The sequence below is a fragment of the Jaculus jaculus genome, chromosome 4 (assembly GCF_020740685.1).
Source record: "Jaculus jaculus isolate mJacJac1 chromosome 4, mJacJac1.mat.Y.cur, whole genome shotgun sequence".
Classification (NCBI taxonomy): Eukaryota; Metazoa; Chordata; class Mammalia; order Rodentia; family Dipodidae; genus Jaculus; species Jaculus jaculus.
In genome coordinates, this window is record NC_059105.1 from 50,168,307 (window position 1) to 50,186,546 (window position 18,240).

Sequence of the window (18,240 nt, forward strand, 5' to 3'; positions counted from 1 at the left end):
TAGGAATTTTTACAGCAGCTGCCCTTATCTTTGCAGACTGCTGCTCAGAGCAGGAAGAGGAGGGAAGTGAGGGGTTCATGAAGGTCTGAACAGTGTTTCTGTTTACTGCACCACTGGGGTTTAGAAACATGACAGGGGTGGGGGAGGGGGGGTGAGGGAGCTGACTCTTCATATGCTTCTAAGTAGAGAGAGGAATTTAAATATCCTCAGAGTCAATAAGACAACATAATGCAGTGGATTAGAAATAGAAAAAATGTTTTTATTTAGTATGTAATTACATTTTAGGAAGAGTTACTCTTTTTATTCTTACATAACCAATTTATTACCTTTTCCTCCTGTTCTTTTCTACTTCCTGCTGGCTTCTTGTTAAGTTAGCTCTTTCAGTAGAGACTCCTTTTGTTTGTATATTTAACATATGGAAGTAACTTCCATTCTTTTATTCGCACATATTCATTTCATAAAATGATTCATTGTGACATTTTTGTACATACGTCTTGATCATATCCACCCCCATCTTCTCGTCCTTCCTGTCATCACCTTCCTCTTCTCTAGTGGTCCCCTTACTACCTTCATAATCCCCTTTTCCAAAAAACGAGAGAAAACATGCAAATATTGTCTGAGTCTGACTTACTCATTTTCAGAGAAGCATTTCTATCCCTACTTTGTTAAAACCTGACTGGCTTGATATTGCACTCATTGTTAGGATCCATCGCGTCGTTACTTTCCTGTATACTGTAATGCTGTCAGGGGCCTGGCAGGGCCAGTCCTGCTCCGGGAGGCATGGGTGTGGTCAAGGCTCTGAGGACAGGAGACATAGCCCTGCGACTGGGTGTGGTGTGCATGTGATCCTAAACCCTTCTGTTGCCAGAACCTAGAATTTTGTGATGGTTGTCCAATTCTTCAATGCTGACAACTCATCTGAAAATGCTAAGAATACTTTGGCAGCCCCCCAAACTGTGACTGTGGCCTGTGAGCTACAATGGCATGCCGTTGTGCATTTTTACCTTTCTTCAATGGTATGGGAAGAGGATGGTATAAAGGTAGCAAGAGAATTGGATAAAGCCAGGGAAAAGGAGAATTACACAAGAATCACAAAGTCAGAAAAATGAGAAAAGACTATGTAAGCATTTGTAGTAAAAAAAAATCTAAATAATTATGCATGTTTAGTCAAATAATCCATGCATTTATTACCTGCCATATTAATGCTAATGAGAATTTTGGCTCCTCACTCCTTTATCCCATGAGTTGTTAACACCATTAGGTTACAGAATGATTAAGGAAAACTTTTAGTTTGCCTGAATTATAAAGACTGTGCATTACTGTTTAAAAACAAAAATAACCTCTCTCTCTTTCATTCTCTCTGTCTCTTTCTCTCGAGTAAATAAATAAATAAATAAATAAATAAATAAATAAATAAATTTTTTAAAATGGGGGCTGGAAAGATGGCTTAGTGGTTAAGGTGTTTGCCTGTAAAGGCAAAGGATCCTGGTTCGACTCCCCAGGACCCACGTAAGCCAGATGCACAAGGTATCACATGCATCTGGAGTTCATTTGCAGTAGCTGGAGGCCCTGGCGTGCCCACTCTCTCTTTCTCTCTCTCTGCCTCTTCCTCTCTCTCTAATAAATTTTTAAAAATTAAAAAAAAAGCATAGCATTAGAGTCAAAGTACCCCTTTCCTATCACACTCCCCAATCCTCAGCAATACCTACTGTGAATGCTGAGCTTATTTTTATTAATTGTAATTTCTTTTTAATGAAGTTAAAAAGTCTTTTTACATCAGAATCTTGGCTTGTTTGCCAAGATAACATCTCTCTAGATCAGTCTATACATAGTTCCAAAATTCTAAGGAAAATTAAAAGACTTGTTTGCATTAAGACTGTTGAAATATTCATCAAAAGCTTGAAAGATCTATAATAGAGGAAAGTCGACATACAAAATTGTCTACTATATTTTACCACGACTAAGCAATAAGTTTAGTCTAAGATTGTTTACAGCCAGGATACATGTCATAAGAGTACTTGAAAAGAAATCACCATGGAGTTTTTTTAACCTTCTCCCTCCAATGATCCTTATTTCACACTCTTGCTAACTTCAGCTAAACATTGCATCTTCTTCCATAATTTCTTTTTTCCCTTTTGACCCGCCTTTCAGAATAATCTTTGCTATCAGAACAGTTTTGGTTTGACAAGATGGAATTTCAGGAATAAAGTTGAAATGTTAGAAGCTTGTGACAACACACATGCATTTGCTTCAAGTCTGAACTGGTTGGCTTTAGTCACATATTAAAAGTTAAAAAGTTAAATGACCCTTTTCCTTATATGGAGACTTGTTTACAGTTTCTAGGTTCAAAAGGGAGCAAGTATTTTATCTAAAGGATGGACAAATGAGAGATCAAAGTACAAGTGAGTGCTTTTGTCTACATTCTTCACCCTGCCTTCGATGGGAGTTTCCATACATTTTTCTATTTGAACATTTTCCTTATTGCATTTTACTAGGAGAAAAGTGCACTGAACAATTCTTGAAGTAATTATGGTAAAAATTCTCTTAGGTATTTGTTGTCCTTACTTCATGTAGGCAGTTATAGTGATAATACAAAAGGCCCCATTTATAGATTTTAATATAAATGGATGGATTAAAAAATGTTTTTATTTATATTTCTTTGTATATTTACTATTTATTTTTATTTGAGAGAGAAAGAAACAGAGGAGAAAGAGAGGGGGCAGATAGAGAGAGAGAAAACAGGCATGCCAGGGCCTTTAGCAGCTGCAAACGAACTCCAGAAGCAATGTGCCCCCTTGTGCATCTGGCTTTATGTGGGTCCTGGGGAATCGAACCTAGGCCCTTTAGCTTTGCAGGCAAACGCCTTAAATACTAAGCCATCCCTCCAGCCCAGGATGGATGTTTCATAGTAACTAAAACACTTCAAGAGAAATTCATGCTTTCAAGATCTAATTTTCTTTTTTCTCTTCTTTTATTTGTGGTAGTGGTGGTGGTGTTGTGGGGTGGTGAAGAACTAATTTTCAAAGCTCTTAAAAATGATCCTCACTAAACAGGACATAAACATTGCAGTTAAAGTAATATAGGGATATTTGAGCTTATTGTGTATATATTCTAGAAAGAAGAGTTGAATAATGATAGATTTAATTTTTCTACACAGGAAGGTTCTTTTTGTTTTGTTTTGTTTTGTTTTGTTTTGTTTTGTTTTGTTTTGTTTTGAGATAGCGTCTTGCAATGTAGGCCAGACTGGATAGAACTCCATATGTAGTCCACATTGGCCTCCAACTCATGATCCTCCTGCCTCTTGTCTCCTGTGTGCTGGGCTTACAGACATGCAACTCCACACCCAGCAAAGGAGGGTTCTTATTTCCTTATAAAGACTAAACTTGGACACTGCCTTAAATTAATAAAATAATAATGAAATCACAAAAGGCAATAAAGAAACTAAAAATATACTGTACCCAACAAAATTTGTGAAGGAGTTTAGAAAGTAATTGAAATGAATTAATTATCTGTCCCAATGGGTTTAAGAGGGATTATTTATAAGGCTTAGAAGCAAGCTAGTTTTAGGGTTTTTTTTTTTTTTTTTTTTTGATTTGTTTGTTTTTAATCGATAGTCAAGAGACACAGGCCCAAAGGCAGTCTGATTCAGTCTTATCCAAAATGGCAATAAATAGCCACTGTTTCCTGGTTTTTCCTGATACTTATTAGCACCCATGAGTGGGTCTTTCCTGTATCAGTTGTTCGTTTGGGCTCCACAACCAATTGTGATCCTTCATATGTATTTGGACTTGGCAATGAGACTCATTCTAATTGGATGCCTAACTTATATAAACGGACCTGAGCCAAGGCTCCACATAACAGAGAGGTTTTTTTCTCCTACTTTTCTCACTGAAATTCCTCTTGGCTTGGAAGCTTTCTTGCAATTTTCCTTCTTTCTTCAACTCACCCCTAGTAAATCCTCTATAACTTAGTCTTCTCTATTTCCTTGTTTTTCAATTCTTTGTAAAACATGGCCAAGAACGTAAGGCTTGAGGGGCAGGAGGCTGGCGAGTTCTGAGGCCAGAGCCCAGTTTCTTTTGCATCATAATGGAGATTTAGTCCCGTACCATTATCAGATTGCTAATGCAAAAAGCAGAGATATATTGTAGCACGGAGAGTTATATGTAGATAGTTGACTGTCAGCCACTCTAGTCGATACTAATCCTTATTTTCTATGTACTTATTGACAAGATCATTCCCAAATTCAGTGTTAATGTGCACAATGATTCAATAACTGAGATAATTTATGGTGTCCAATTAGAACAGCAGGCTTAGGAAGAGAGAAACAGATGTTTTTAAGGTCATTACTTTGATGTCTTATAAGACACATATACTCAATAAGTGTAAATTATTGCTATTTTTGACAATGAAAAGTATATTTGTCTGAAGATTAAGGAAGAGATTGAATGGTTTTAGAATTCTATGTATATTGATTAACATTTAATATCCATAGGTCATAATATGGTCTAAATTATGCTACTTTCATCATGTACAAATAAGCTGATTATAATTTATTAGTTATTTATCTCTGGTGCTTTTTCACTTGTCTCAGTTCCAGTCATCTTGGATTCATTTTCCCTTTTTCACAATAGTATTTCATTCATATTCTCCAATGTTTTATATTTATGAAAACTTTGGAGTCTTTGATTTAGACAAATAAATGCTTAGTAATACACATAGGTTTAAAAATGGTTTCAGATAATATATTGAGTTGAAAATGACAGGTAGAGAATAGTTTTATGTAGCATGTTAAGTTCAGAATGGTGAACTATGTTCAGTAACACACTATAGAATTTTAAAGCTTAGTTTCCAAAAGATTAAGGTAAACACACAGGCAGGAACTGACCTGTCAGCATCAACATTTGCAGAATAAAGACTCACAGCTTTCACATGACCATTAAGAGCTGATGCTTTTCTTGGCTAGAGGAGCATGTGAAAATCACACCCACTTAAACCAGGGAACAAAGTAAATAGATGAGACAAATACTAGAAGGCCAAGAATGGAAATAATGCCTATCATTATGAGTTGCCATTAGGAAGAGAAAAGCTGAAATTTTTCTTTAATGCTATTCTATCTTGCTTGAATTTTTTTGTTGTTGTTGTTTGTTTATTTGAGGTAGGGTCTCACTCTGGCCCAGGCTGACCTGGAAGTCACTATGTAGTCTCAGGGTGGCCTCGAACTCATGGTGATCCTCCTACCTCTGCCTCCCGAGTGCTGGGATTAAAGGCGTACACCACCACTCCGGCTTTTGCTTGAATTTTTTAAAGTAGCCATAGAAACAGTAATACTAGAACTGTCCTCCAAAGTATATATGAATGTATTATCAGTTTAGATATGGAGTTTCAAAAATTATTTGTGTGTGTGCATGTGTGTGCCTCTGTGTGTGTGTGTGTGAGTGAGTGAGAGAGAGAGAGAGAGAGAGGGCACCTTTTGTTTTGTGTGTATACTGGAGAATCAAACCTGAGCCATCAGGCTTTGTAAACAAGTGCCTTTAATCACTAAGCCATCTTCCTATCTCATTGAAAATGGAGTTTAGGTCTTGCAGTTTTTAAATAATTTTGAGTAGAGGTTACATTTTACTCTTGTGATGCTTGTTATCTATTCCCCTTTTCCTGTATTTTGTATTTCAATGTCTAAAACTTACTTAGAGACCATTTCTACCTACAGTTTCTATCTTACTATAGTTCAAAAGCACTAATATCAGAATACAATTTGTGCCTTGGCTAAAGGAAAATGTCATATAGCAAAGTTACTGAACTGATAAGAGAATCGCGAGAAACGTTCTGAGTATATCTCAGTACAGTCACTGATTTTCAGTGTAGAAATAGAGTTCACTAGAAAATTTGGAGCTGAAGTGAAATATGCCTAACACAGAGCTTTACACAAACACTCAGCTACTACTCATCACCATGGACACTCGTGGTAGAGGCCTAGTGCTGGGTAGTTTACTCTCATCACTAGTTTGTATGTGTAGTAAGTGGAAGTTTTAGAAAATAGGTATATTCCCAGTTGTTTAAAAAAAAGTTATTTTCAAACTCAAACTTAAATAGCACCATTCACAAGAAGGATTGTATTGGAAATTAATTGAGACCCTGTACCTTTCTGGAAGACAGAGCTATAAAAAAGTCATTGCTTCACATTTCTCCACAAGTCATATGATGAAGAAGCTTGGAAGAATTTAATCTTATAAAACTCACATGTACTTTCTCCTATGACGTGTCTTCTAGATAAAGTTACTTTAATTCCCAAATAGTCTGTGTTGCTGCATGCCTTCTGTGCTAACCACTGAGGTTGGAATAGGAAAATAAAAGACTTGGATATCAGAAATATTCATTGATATTTAGTGGAAAAGAAAAAAAAATCAATTTTTTTTGTGGGGGGGCATTGGTTGAAATGTGCATAGAGCACTATAGGACATCAGAGAGCAACACTTAGACCAGCTTGGAATTAGGGGAAGCTTCTCAGAAAAGACAATGCTTCACTTCCCTTGTTCTGTTTCTTTGTTTAGTGGCATTTATTTGCTCATTACCAATTCCAAACCAGGGGCTGGAGACATTGTGCAGTGGTTAAAGGCACTTACTTGCCAAGCCTGACAGCCAGAGTTCAATTCCCCAGTACCTATGAGAATGGGTGTGCCAGGACCTCCCACCATCGCAAACTCCATACACAGGCACCGTTTTGTGCATCTGACCTCACATTGCTACTGAGGGACTGAATCCATGTTATCAGACTTCGCAAGCAAGAGTCTTTAGCCACCGAGCCATCTCTCCAGCCCTTTCTTTTTGTGATGAACCTCATTATGTATACAGCTTTGGGTACTCAGTTAATGATTTCCACAGATAAGTTCCTTAGCATAATGTCTTCAAGGTTCATGTATGTTTTAGCATACATCAGAATTTCCTTTTTTTAAATTACAAATTCTTTCTTTATTTGAAAGCAAGTGAGTGACAGAGAGAGAGAAGGGGCTCACCAGGGCCTCCACACACTGCAAAAGAACTCCAGATACATGCCCCACCTTGTGCATCTGGTTTACGTGGGTCCTGGGGAATCGAGCTTTGAACTGGGGTCCTTAGGCTTCCCAGCAAGCACTTAACCACTAAGCCATCTCTCTTGCCCCCAGAATTTCCTTTTTAAAAGGATTTAATATCTAATTATATGCACATAACATATTCAATCAGCTCCACAGTCAGTGAATACTGGTGTTGCTTCTGCCTTTTAGTTTTTGTGATTAGTACCTCTGTAAACATGGGCATAAAAGTATGTTGACACTGCTGCCTAGTGCTGTTGTGTATATACCCAGAGGTGGAATTTCTGAGTCATAGGATTACTCTGCTAATTTGAGGAGGAATCTCCATTCTATTTTCCACAGCAATTGTACCCTTTTAATCTTCAATAGCAATGCATAGGGATTCCAACATTTGCCTATCCTTGCCAATCCCTCTTACTTTCTGTTTTTTGATAATGGCTAGTGCTTATGCCCTAGTGATTATAAAATAAATAATCCATATTGAGTTAAATGTTGAAGGATGAGCAGGAATAAATCAGTGGAGAAAATAGTTGAACACTGTCTCTTTAGCTGCCAGTACACATAGTTAAGGTTGGAACACTTAGTTTTCAGTCAACCCACACAAGATAAAAGGAATGAACTACATTGGAAAAAATAATATCGTCTTTTCTACAAAAAGGTAGAGGTGGGAAGGCAGCCAATATAAGAAATATTTATGCAGCTGTTGCCTAAAGTAGTCGAAAGGAACTACTGGTGACTGCTTGCCACATGCATGTTTGATGTGTTATGAACCTATTGACTTAAGAAAGATCCAAAGTCCAATGCTTTCAAGCTATGTATAGGAACAAAAGAACTACAGTATGGATGGAAATGTGCTCGGGGGAGTTTTGAGCTGGCCTGGAACTCAGCAAGTTTGTGAAATAGTTCCATTTTCCTTCGTTTGCCATTTGATCTAATTTTCAACTAACCCCACTTCAACTTTAGGACTATGGTCTATGGTTTAATTTCCTGCCCAGGTGCTCACCCTCTACCCTGTGCACTAAACAGAGTCCTTGCCCTCAAATGTCAAGTCATAAGCAGTTGTACTTAGCCAGCAATAAAATAAACATCACTACATCCCTCTTAATCATAGAGCATACTCCTCATTACTTTTTATTCAGAGTTCTCCTTTAGATCTAAGAATTTTAAAAGAGATTTAAGATTGTTATAAGGTTTTGGGGGGGGCAGTTTGGACGTAGGGTCTCTCTCTAGCCCAGTCTGAGGTTGTCCTTGAACTCACATTGGTCTTTCCTGCAAAAAGGTAGAGTGGGGCAGGCAGCTAATATAAGAAATATTTATGATCCGCCTACCTCTGCCTCCCCAGTACTGGGATTAAAGGTGTGCACCACCATGCCTGCTGTAACTTTTTATTCTTTCTTTTTACCTTATCATTGTAGCTCTGACTTGTACCTACTCAAAGCCCTCTAAAACTATTGTGTACATTGGGTAAGGGGACTCATTCCATTTGCAATGAGTTTATTGGGGGAGGGGGCTCACTCATAGAGCATAAAGAGGGGTACTTACAGGAACATGGGGGTTGGAAGTAAGCCACATAGATGACAATTTCTGTGTCAGAATTACTCCTTGGTGAGCTGGGCATAGTGGTGCACATCTTTAATTCCAGGACTTAAAAGGCAGAGGTAGGTGGATCACTATGAGTTAAACACCACTCTGAAAGTACACAGTGAATTCCAGGTCAGCCTGGGCTAGAGTGAGACCCTACCTCACCACCACCACCCCCCCAAAAAATTATTCCTTGGATGCTCATTCCTCAGCTTCAGGATGGAGGTTTATTTACAGAGCATCAGGAACCCAGAGCAGCAGAACCATGGAGAAGTCCGCCCTGACCGATGACCTCCCTGTGGCCAAACTAGAAGCTCCTCCTCCCTGTCCAGGAGTGTGAGACCCCAAACCGCACTTCAGTGGGGCTCACTATATCCCTCAGCCTCAGGGTGAGCGCTTACTTACAGAACATGGGACCCCTAAGCAGTACTAAAATGGAGCTCACTATGTTGTGATTACCCCCAAAGATGCTCCTCCCTCAACTAGGAGGTGAGGACATACTTTCAGAGCATGAGACACCAGAGAAACACTTCAGTGGGGCGCAGTGTATTGGGATTACCCCTGTGGCTGCTGTCCCCTCTGCCTTGCGGTGAGGGATTACTTAGCATGAAAAGTTCAGAGACACCACCTCAGTGGAGCTCACTGCATTGGGATTATCCCGGTGGATGCTGTTCCCTCAGTCGCAGGGTGAGGGCTTACTTACCGGTTCCCAAAGCAGTACTTCTGTGGTGCTCATTATACCAGGCTTACCCTCCGATGCTCTTTCCTCAGTCTAGGGGTGAGGGCTTAGCTATTGTGCATGAAGACTCCAGAGACACCACCTCAATGGAGCTCATCTTATGGGGAATACCTTCACAGAGGGTTTCCCCTTACCTTGGGGTGAGGGCTTACTTACAGAACATGAGACCCCAAAGCAGCACTTCTGTGAGACTCAGTCTATCAGGATTACCCCCCAAGGATGCTCCTCCCTCAGCCTGGGGTTGAGGATCTACTTACAGGACAGATCATGTGTCCCAAAGCAGAAGGCTCCTCCTTCAGTCTGGGGGTGATGACTTACTTATAGAGCATAAGACCCCAAAGCAGCACTTATGGGGCTCACTATACCAGGATTACCTTGCACATACTCTTGCTTCAGTCTCCAGGTGAGGGCTTAGTTACAGGACATGGAGACTCCAGAGACACCACCTCTGTTCGTAGATCTGTTCTTCTCTGTATCCTGTATCTTCTCCTGAGGTCAGGAGATCTTGTGCATTATTGTATATAGCTGGTGTGGGCAGCACCTGAATCTCAGGTGAGGTCCTGGTGACCCTCCCCACACCTTCTCTGGTGAGTATGCCCAGCTGCTTTTGATAGAGCAGACAGTAGTTGTTTACACCTTTCAATGTGAAGGAAACTTGCCACACAGCACTCATGTTCCAAATCCTTCATTTCTCTGAGAAAGCAGCTCTCTTGGCTATACTATACTTTGGGAAATAAATCTCTGCCACTATTCTGGATAATTCACTTTTTTTTGTTGTTGTTGTTTTGTTTTGTTTTTCAAGGTAGGGTCTTGCTCTAGCCCAGTCTAACCTGGAATTCACTATGTAGTCTTAGGGTGGCCTCTAACTCATGGCAATCCTCCTATCTCTGTCTCCCGAGTGCTGGGACTAAAGGCGTGCACCACCACACCTGGCTGACAATTCACTTTTCTAACCAGAGCCGCCCATCCACAATTATTGGCCAGGGGCACAACTGGACCAAGGGAGAGATTTTATGGAAATAAAGCCAGGTGAAGTTGCCTGTTAACAGAGAAAGACTCCAAATAGGTGTTTTTAAGTGCTTATAATTTCTAGAACTATATTATTAGTACTGTCTTTATTTGATATTTAATATTACTGGAAAAAAAAGACAGCCAACATTTTATGAAGTGGCTCTTTGCACAACTGTTGATATTTATAGCTCAGCAGTGGTGTCCTTGGCTTGGCGAGAGGTCTCTTTACACAGTGGAAACATTTTCCAGTGGTTTCTACCGAGTGGGTGGCTTTGCTGTCAGAAGAGCTTTGCTTCAATCGCCTTTACCCACCCCCACCACTGTGCATTCTGCTTATAAGACCTGTAGAAGGTTGATTGATGGACACACTTTTCTTCCCTGACAAAACAACCCAGAGCCTGCCTAACATCCTCCTTTGGTTTAAAATATGATCTTATAAAACATAATATGACTTTTCGGGTTGTCAAATATTGCCCAACTTGAATTTATCCTCTTCTCTCAGAACAAAAGCCAGCACTTTCAAGCAACCATCATCTCAGAATCCTCATGTGTGTAGCTAATTGTTACAAATAACCTCTCAGGTATTACCGACAAAATAAACTGAAGGCAAGAGCCATGGTGGTTATACTCTCCAATGATCCCAATCCTTCTTCTCTCTATCTTTTGGATATATACACACTTCTGCTCTATTCATTGCTTTTCGATAGCCTTTGGTAGGCACTTTTATAGACTTCACAGGACTTTGGGAAGAATGGTGTGACTGCTACTGCCAAGAGAGTATTGAGTGAAGCTGGCCAAACACAATTCACTGCAGTCTGAATAATAATCACCTATGCATTTCTCTTAGCTTTCAACCTTTGAGATGACTGAGAAAGTAGCAATGGGGGGGAGCAGTGGTCCCAAAAAGAAATAGCTGCTACTATGCCAATTTCTGACACTGAAAGTGGGACATCATGGACAGAATTCCCAATTTTCCAAGAGAACCAAGAAAGTTAGTCTTTTTGTTTCTGTTTTTGTTTTTTGAGGTAGGGTTTCACTCTAGCTCAGGCTGACCTGGAATTCACTATGTAGTCTCAGGGTGGCCTCGAACTCATGGTGATCCTCCTACCTCCTGAGTGCTGTGATTAAAGGCGTGCGCCACCACACCCAGCTACTTTTTTTTTTTTTTTTTTTGGCACTAACTAGCCTGAATTTTAAGTGTTGAAAACTCAGAGCTTCCTATCACTGTAGTAACAAAGCACCTGTCAATGCTTAGGCAATACAAATTTAAGATCTTATAGCTCCAGAGGTCAGAAATTTTTAACGAATTTTAAGAGTGTTAAAACTCCTTCAGAAACTCTAGAGGAGAATCGAATTCCTTAACCTCTTCTACTTTCTTTTTTTTTGTTTGTTCATTTTTTATTTATTTATTTGAGAGTGACAGACACAGGGAGAAAGACAGATAAAGGGGGAGAGAGAGAATGGGCACGCCAGGGCTTCCAGCCACTGCAAACGAACTCCAGACGTGTGCGTCCCCTTGTGCATCTGGCTAACGTGGGACCTGGGGAACTGAGCCTCGAACCAGGGTCCTTAGGCTTCACAGGCAAGCACATAACCGCTAAGCCATCTCTCCAGCCCTCTTCTACTTTCTTGAGACTGTATTCCTTGACTTGTGGTCTCTACCTCTACTTGCAAAAGAAGTAGCATAGCATTTTCAAATATCCCTGAGTGATCTGATTTTTGGATCACATCTCTTCTTCTGCCTCTTGCTTTCCCGTGTAAAGACCCTTATAGTTTTATATTGGGCTTATCACCAGTACAGCCTCCCAGCCCCCATCCAAGAGGCTAGTGACTGCATTCCAAATGTCAGAGCTCAAAGGCAAGAGAGCAGCAAGTACTGGGTCTAGACTTCAGGCAAGATACAGGGCACAAAGCTTACTCCTGAATGTACCTGAGGGAGGTGTCTCAGCAGAAAGAGGAGGTGCAGGAATAAGGGACACAGGTAAGGACATTTGTTACACCTGATCCCTGCTGAGATAGCTGTCTACTAGTCAGAGGACTACTCAACATTTACTTTTGGCCATTAGCTCTGTTTTTTTTTTTTTTTTTTTTTCAAGGTAGGGTCTCACTCTAGTCCAGGCTGACCTGGAATTCACTATGTAATATCAGGGTGGCCTCTAAGTCACGGCAATCCTCCTGCCTCTGCCTCCTGAGTTCTGGGATTGAAGGCGTGTGCCACCACACCCGGAGTTTATTTTTTTCTTGAGATAGGGTCTCACTTTAGCCCAGGCTGACTTGGAACTCACTCTAGTTCCAGGCTGGCCGCAAACTCATAGATCCTCCTACCTCTGCCTCTTGAGTACTAGGATTATAGACATGTATCACCATGCTCAGCTCTATCGTTTCACATATTGGGTTTTGGACACTATTTAGGAATTTAGGGACAGAGAATAAATACTGCTTCGTGTCATCATGCTCATTTCTATGAGCAGAATTAGTTTTCATTCACATCTAACCAATCTGTGGTCTTCTGCCATGTCTCTCAGGTCACAGTTTCCTCCTAGTCATTCCATGTCAGGGACTGCCCCTGCTTCTTCTAGGCAGAGCTTGGGCATGGGGGCAGCCTGGCACAAAGAATGCCACATTCATGACCTCTTAACAACAGTCTGGTGGACCAAGTGGCTATAAGATGGCTTTTTTACTTTATTGGCAACTTGCATGAAGCTGGCAAAGAAAGCTGGCACAGTGAGTGAGCAATCATTCTGTCATGAGTTATGGTCTGTTCATGTCAAAACAACAGCAGATCACACAGGCTGAGATGGAAACATGCCTGGGTGAAGATTTAATGTCTGATGGCAAAATGTTCATTTTTTTAGCTCATTCCAACAAATCGTAGGGATTTCGAGTATGTACAGCAGAAAGAAAGATGCTGTCTTATTTACGGTTGTAGCTCTAGCACCTCACTTAACATGGCCCCCAGTTGGCTCTCAGTGAAGGGCTAATGTACACATGTGGCTGTGCATACATGGCATGGATCATGTAACATCTGGGTCACCTCAGGCAAGCTAGCCTGTTAAACTGAAGAATGATACCTAATTTACAAGAATTAAAAAAAAAAAAACTTTATGTGAAAATGTCATTCATGTAATTACTTATGGTCATAATCCACTTCCATTATTTTTTTGTCTCCCTTCTCCCATCTCCTTTCCACTGAACCTCATCTTCTTTCCAGCTCTTCTACTTTTAGGTATTTAAAAAAATATATATATGGACTGGAGAGATGGCTTAGCGGATAAGGCACTTGCCTGCAAAGCCTAAGGACCCATGTTCAACTCTCCAGGTCCCACGGAAGTGAGAAGCACAAGGTTGCCCAAATGCACAAGGGGCACACACGTTAGAAGTTAAATTTCAGTGCCAATTCTCCCTGTCTCTCATTTAAAAAATATATATATATATGTACATATATATATACATATATATATATATATGTATATATATATATATATAATTTATTTGAGAAAGAGAAATGAGAGAGAGAGAGAGAGAGAGAGAGAGAATGGGCACTCTAGGGCCTCCAGCCACTGCAAACGAACTCCAGATGCATGTGCCCCCTTGTGCATATGGCTTACATGGGTCCTGGGGAATTGAACTTGGGTCCTTTGGCTTGGCAGGCAAATGCCTCAACTGCTAAGCCATCTCTCCAGGCCTACTTTGAGGTCTTTTTTGCTTCCCTCCATTATCTATGGCAAAATATTAATGACCCCAGTATTATGTAAGTTTTGGGCAGGTAATTACAGTTGCTATGAGGAGAGAAATGCAATTGCTACTTCCTGTCAGGAAGACGGCATTTCAGAGCCTGCTCCCTGTGCTCTAGCCTATACATGCTTTTCACCATCTCTTCCTCAATGATCCTTGATCCTTGGAAGTCATGACACAGTTGTCTCACTTACTGCTGAGTACTCAACAGACATGTATTCTCAGCTCTTTGGCGGGTCTTCCCAGTAGTCACTAGCACATGCAAAAAGAGGTTTCTCTGATCAAAGATGTGAGCAACACTAACTCAAGTACATAAGCGCAGAGGGCAACTTGATGGGTACAACATACGTATTTAGCTAAATAATAGTAGTTGCTTCTCCCTTAGGTCCTATGGCCTTCCAAGCCATAGTGGATTCGGTTTTCATTACCTCCCATGGAGTGAGCCTCAAATGCAATCAGTGAACATTTGGTTATCCCCATAACAGTCATACCATTGGAAGAATTTTAAAGGATTAAATGAAGCAATGGCTGTAAGGTTTTGGGTAACTTGGAATTGTCATATAAATGTAATAAGCTATTATTATATGCGATTTGAATGTGATTTTTCTTTTTCTGTGTATAGTGTTCTTTAGAAGACAATGTAGCAGGCTGGAGAGATGGCTTAGTGGTTAAGGTGCTTGCCTACAAAGTATAAGGACCCATGTTCAACTTTCCAGGTCTCACGTAAGCCAGATACACAAGATGACGCAAGTGCACATGGTCACACATGTGCACATGGTAGCACATGTATCTGGAATTTGCAGTGGCTCGAGGCCCTGGCATGCCAATTCTCTCTCTTTCTCTCTCATAAAATGAAAAAATTAAAAATGTTTTTAAAAAGAAGAAAACAGGGCTGGAGAGATGGCTTAGCGGTTAAGCGCTCGCCTGTGAAGCCTAAGGACCCCGGTTCGAGGCTCGGTTCCCCATGTCCCACGTTAGCCAGATGCACAAGGGGGCGCACGCGTCTGGAGTTCGTTTGCAGAGGCTGGAAGCCCTGGCGCGCCCATTCTCTCTCTCTCCCTCTATCTGTCTTTCTCTCTGTGTCTGTCGCTCTCAAATAAATAAATAAAATATTTGAAAAAAAAAAAAAAAGAAGAAAACAGTAGCATGTCATCTCATTAACTGTTTGGCTTATATGCTTTTAAATAATTACAACTGTTTTCTAATGGCTAAAGTGCATAGGACCATAAATGCAGCTTTAAAATAATGGTTTTAAGTACTTTTTCTTGACAAAAAAGAAATAGTAGAACTAATTCTACATTCATGATCTAGTTGTAATATGGAACAAAATATGAAGAACTCAAAGAAGATCTGCTGGAGTTTTAATCAGATAGTAGAGAATTTTTTAATACATTGATGATTTTGTGGAGGGATCAATGTTATGAATATTATTTCAGAAATTATGTTCACCTCCTTTTACTAAAACAGAGTGGAATTGTTTTGACGGGAACAAGTTGATATCTTGGAAGGAGGAGCAGATTGCCTCATGAACCAAATAGTGCCATGAACAAAGGCCCTGGTTCTCTGGTTGCTGCAAACAATCAGAGCATATCAGGTTTCAATTCATCATGAACTAGAACAATAGAACCATAGAAAACTCCTCCAACTTATTATGAATTGGTAAACCACAGGCTCCCTGAGTCATAAACATTCTTGAGTTTGGCAAACTTTAGATCATTGTTTCTTAGCTCAATTTTGCTCTCATCATCAACTTTCTACAATTAATCCATACTCTCAGGAGGTTATAAATCTCCACTTGTTACTAAGCTGGTCATTTGGTGGATTTAATTGAATAATTTGTGTTTGCTCATCTTACCCTGTTGGTTGTCAGGAGGATTAAGCTTTGTAACTAAACCTCAGTGTTACCAGGCTGACCCTAAGAGGGATCCTTGATCTTCCCAAAGAAGGTTTGCTGCTGGGAGAGGCCTCAGAAGACAGTTTTCATTGCACTTCTGTCTCCAGCACTGGAAGAAGCTCAACGTGCAAGCTGAGAAGGCATGAATTTGAGAGCAGACAAATGTTGTTGAATCCAGTTTCCTTTTATTTTTCCAGGTGAAAGTCCTCATATCATGCTGTCTCTTGTTTCTTATAGACTCTGGAAATATATAAGTGAACATCTTGAATCATGGGAATCCTTAAATGCAAGAATGATATTGGCTGGAGGGTGACAATAGGGTGAAAGAAAAAACATGGAAGGATACACTCAGGTGGAAATAGAGATTCTGTCTCAGTGGTGAATGGATTTGTTCTATTACTTCAGCCTCCTTAGCACTAATATGTGTTTTAGAAAATTACAAATTATGTTCCTTGGGGACACTAGAAAATGTCCCCAATCTCTGATGTTGAATACCAATGTATTAGGTTAATTGTAGCCCTGAGAAAAATGCAAAATGGATGGAAGTCAGTTCTTGATGTAATCTGTAAAGGTAAGCTCTTTCCTTTCAAAATAATGTTCGTTAGGTGAGCAAATGAATATTAGTGAAAGAACTGCTTCTCTTTGTGTAGTCTGTGGATACTTGAGGTTCATTCCCTTGGAAGCATATTGGCTTACTTGTACATTGACTCTGTGTCCTTAAAAGGGGAAAGCCAGATCTTTCCTTTTATTCACTCTTCCGCAACTAACCCTGAGCCCTGGAGGGTGTGCTACAGCTGCTTCAGTGCTGAGCACCATTCCATCACTTCTTTTTTTTTTTTTTCATCACTTCTTCTCAGCACTATGTTGACTTTTGGGTCATCCCAGTGGTCACCACCATCTGTAAAGGGAAACTTCTCTAACCAAAAGTGAGAGTAGCATTAATATATGAATATGAACATTAAGTGTAGTGCTTTCGGGGAAGTTTGGTGAGAATAATATATACATTTATCCAGACAAGAGCAGGCTTTATACCCCTAAGACATATTACCTCCCATGCCATAGGCTTTTGATTAGGTTTTCAGTACCAGGCATGTATTCCCTCCCATAGAGTGAGCCTCCAGGCCAATTAGAGAGAAGTTGGCTTCCCCCAGAACAGATATGCCATTATTGCACCTGTTTAGTCATTTGGCCTGTCTGGCCAAACTTAAGTTACTTTTTAATTGTGTCTTGTTTTTTTTGCTGAATTTTGGTTAAAAAGTGATGTAACTTTAAAAAAATAATGTAACTTAAAATATACATTGCTCAGTTATCATTTCTCAGAATTAAATAAAAATATGAAAATAGCACATTGATTATATTGTAGTTAATGTGAAAAGTCAGGTTTCAAGCAAGAAAACCAACAAAAAGCTATGCATAACATGTTAAGTGTATTCTATGGATTCATGCTACAAACACACACATTTAAAAAAATTTAAAAATTACTTCTACTTTTAGCTAAGATGAAAGGAGAGGGTACAAATGTCATTCTAACAGCTACTAAAATACAAACAAATGAATATAAAGAAAAATAACATCAAGCATAATGAAATTAGGGGTGAATATACAAACAAATAATTTCGTAAATTTCTGGGAGGTCAAAACTGAGAACGAATATTGAGGTAAATACAGCAAGCTAAGAAAACCATAGTTTTACAGATGGTAAATGGCTGCAAGAGTATAGGATTCGGCTCTGCAAAATCCCAGAGTCTCTGTCCTCAGAGTAAATAGAAAAGGTGTATGAACTAGAGGTAAAGCCAGGGGATATGCTTGAAATCTGTAAGGAATCACTGCTGCTGCCTCAAACACTTTTGGGAGCGCATCAGCTGGCCCCTTTTCAAAACTGAGCAATAAATATCTATGGACAGCAAAGTCTTAGCTTATAGCACCTATGGACACATGGAAGGTTTTGCTCTGTTTATATATTAGAAAACTTATGTCATTAAAAAGTAACAGAGTAGCTGATAGGAATAGAGGAAACAATAGGAATGCTAATACTCTGATTCTGACCATATATTTATATATTTTCTTAACAAATATTTAATAAGGACTTCTATCTAGGCTCTTGTACAGAGGAAGGGAAAAACTGATATAACTTCTTACATTCATTCAGTTTACATTATACCATTAGGAAATAAGGTTGAAAGAGTAACTCCAAGAGATGATGGAGTTAGAAC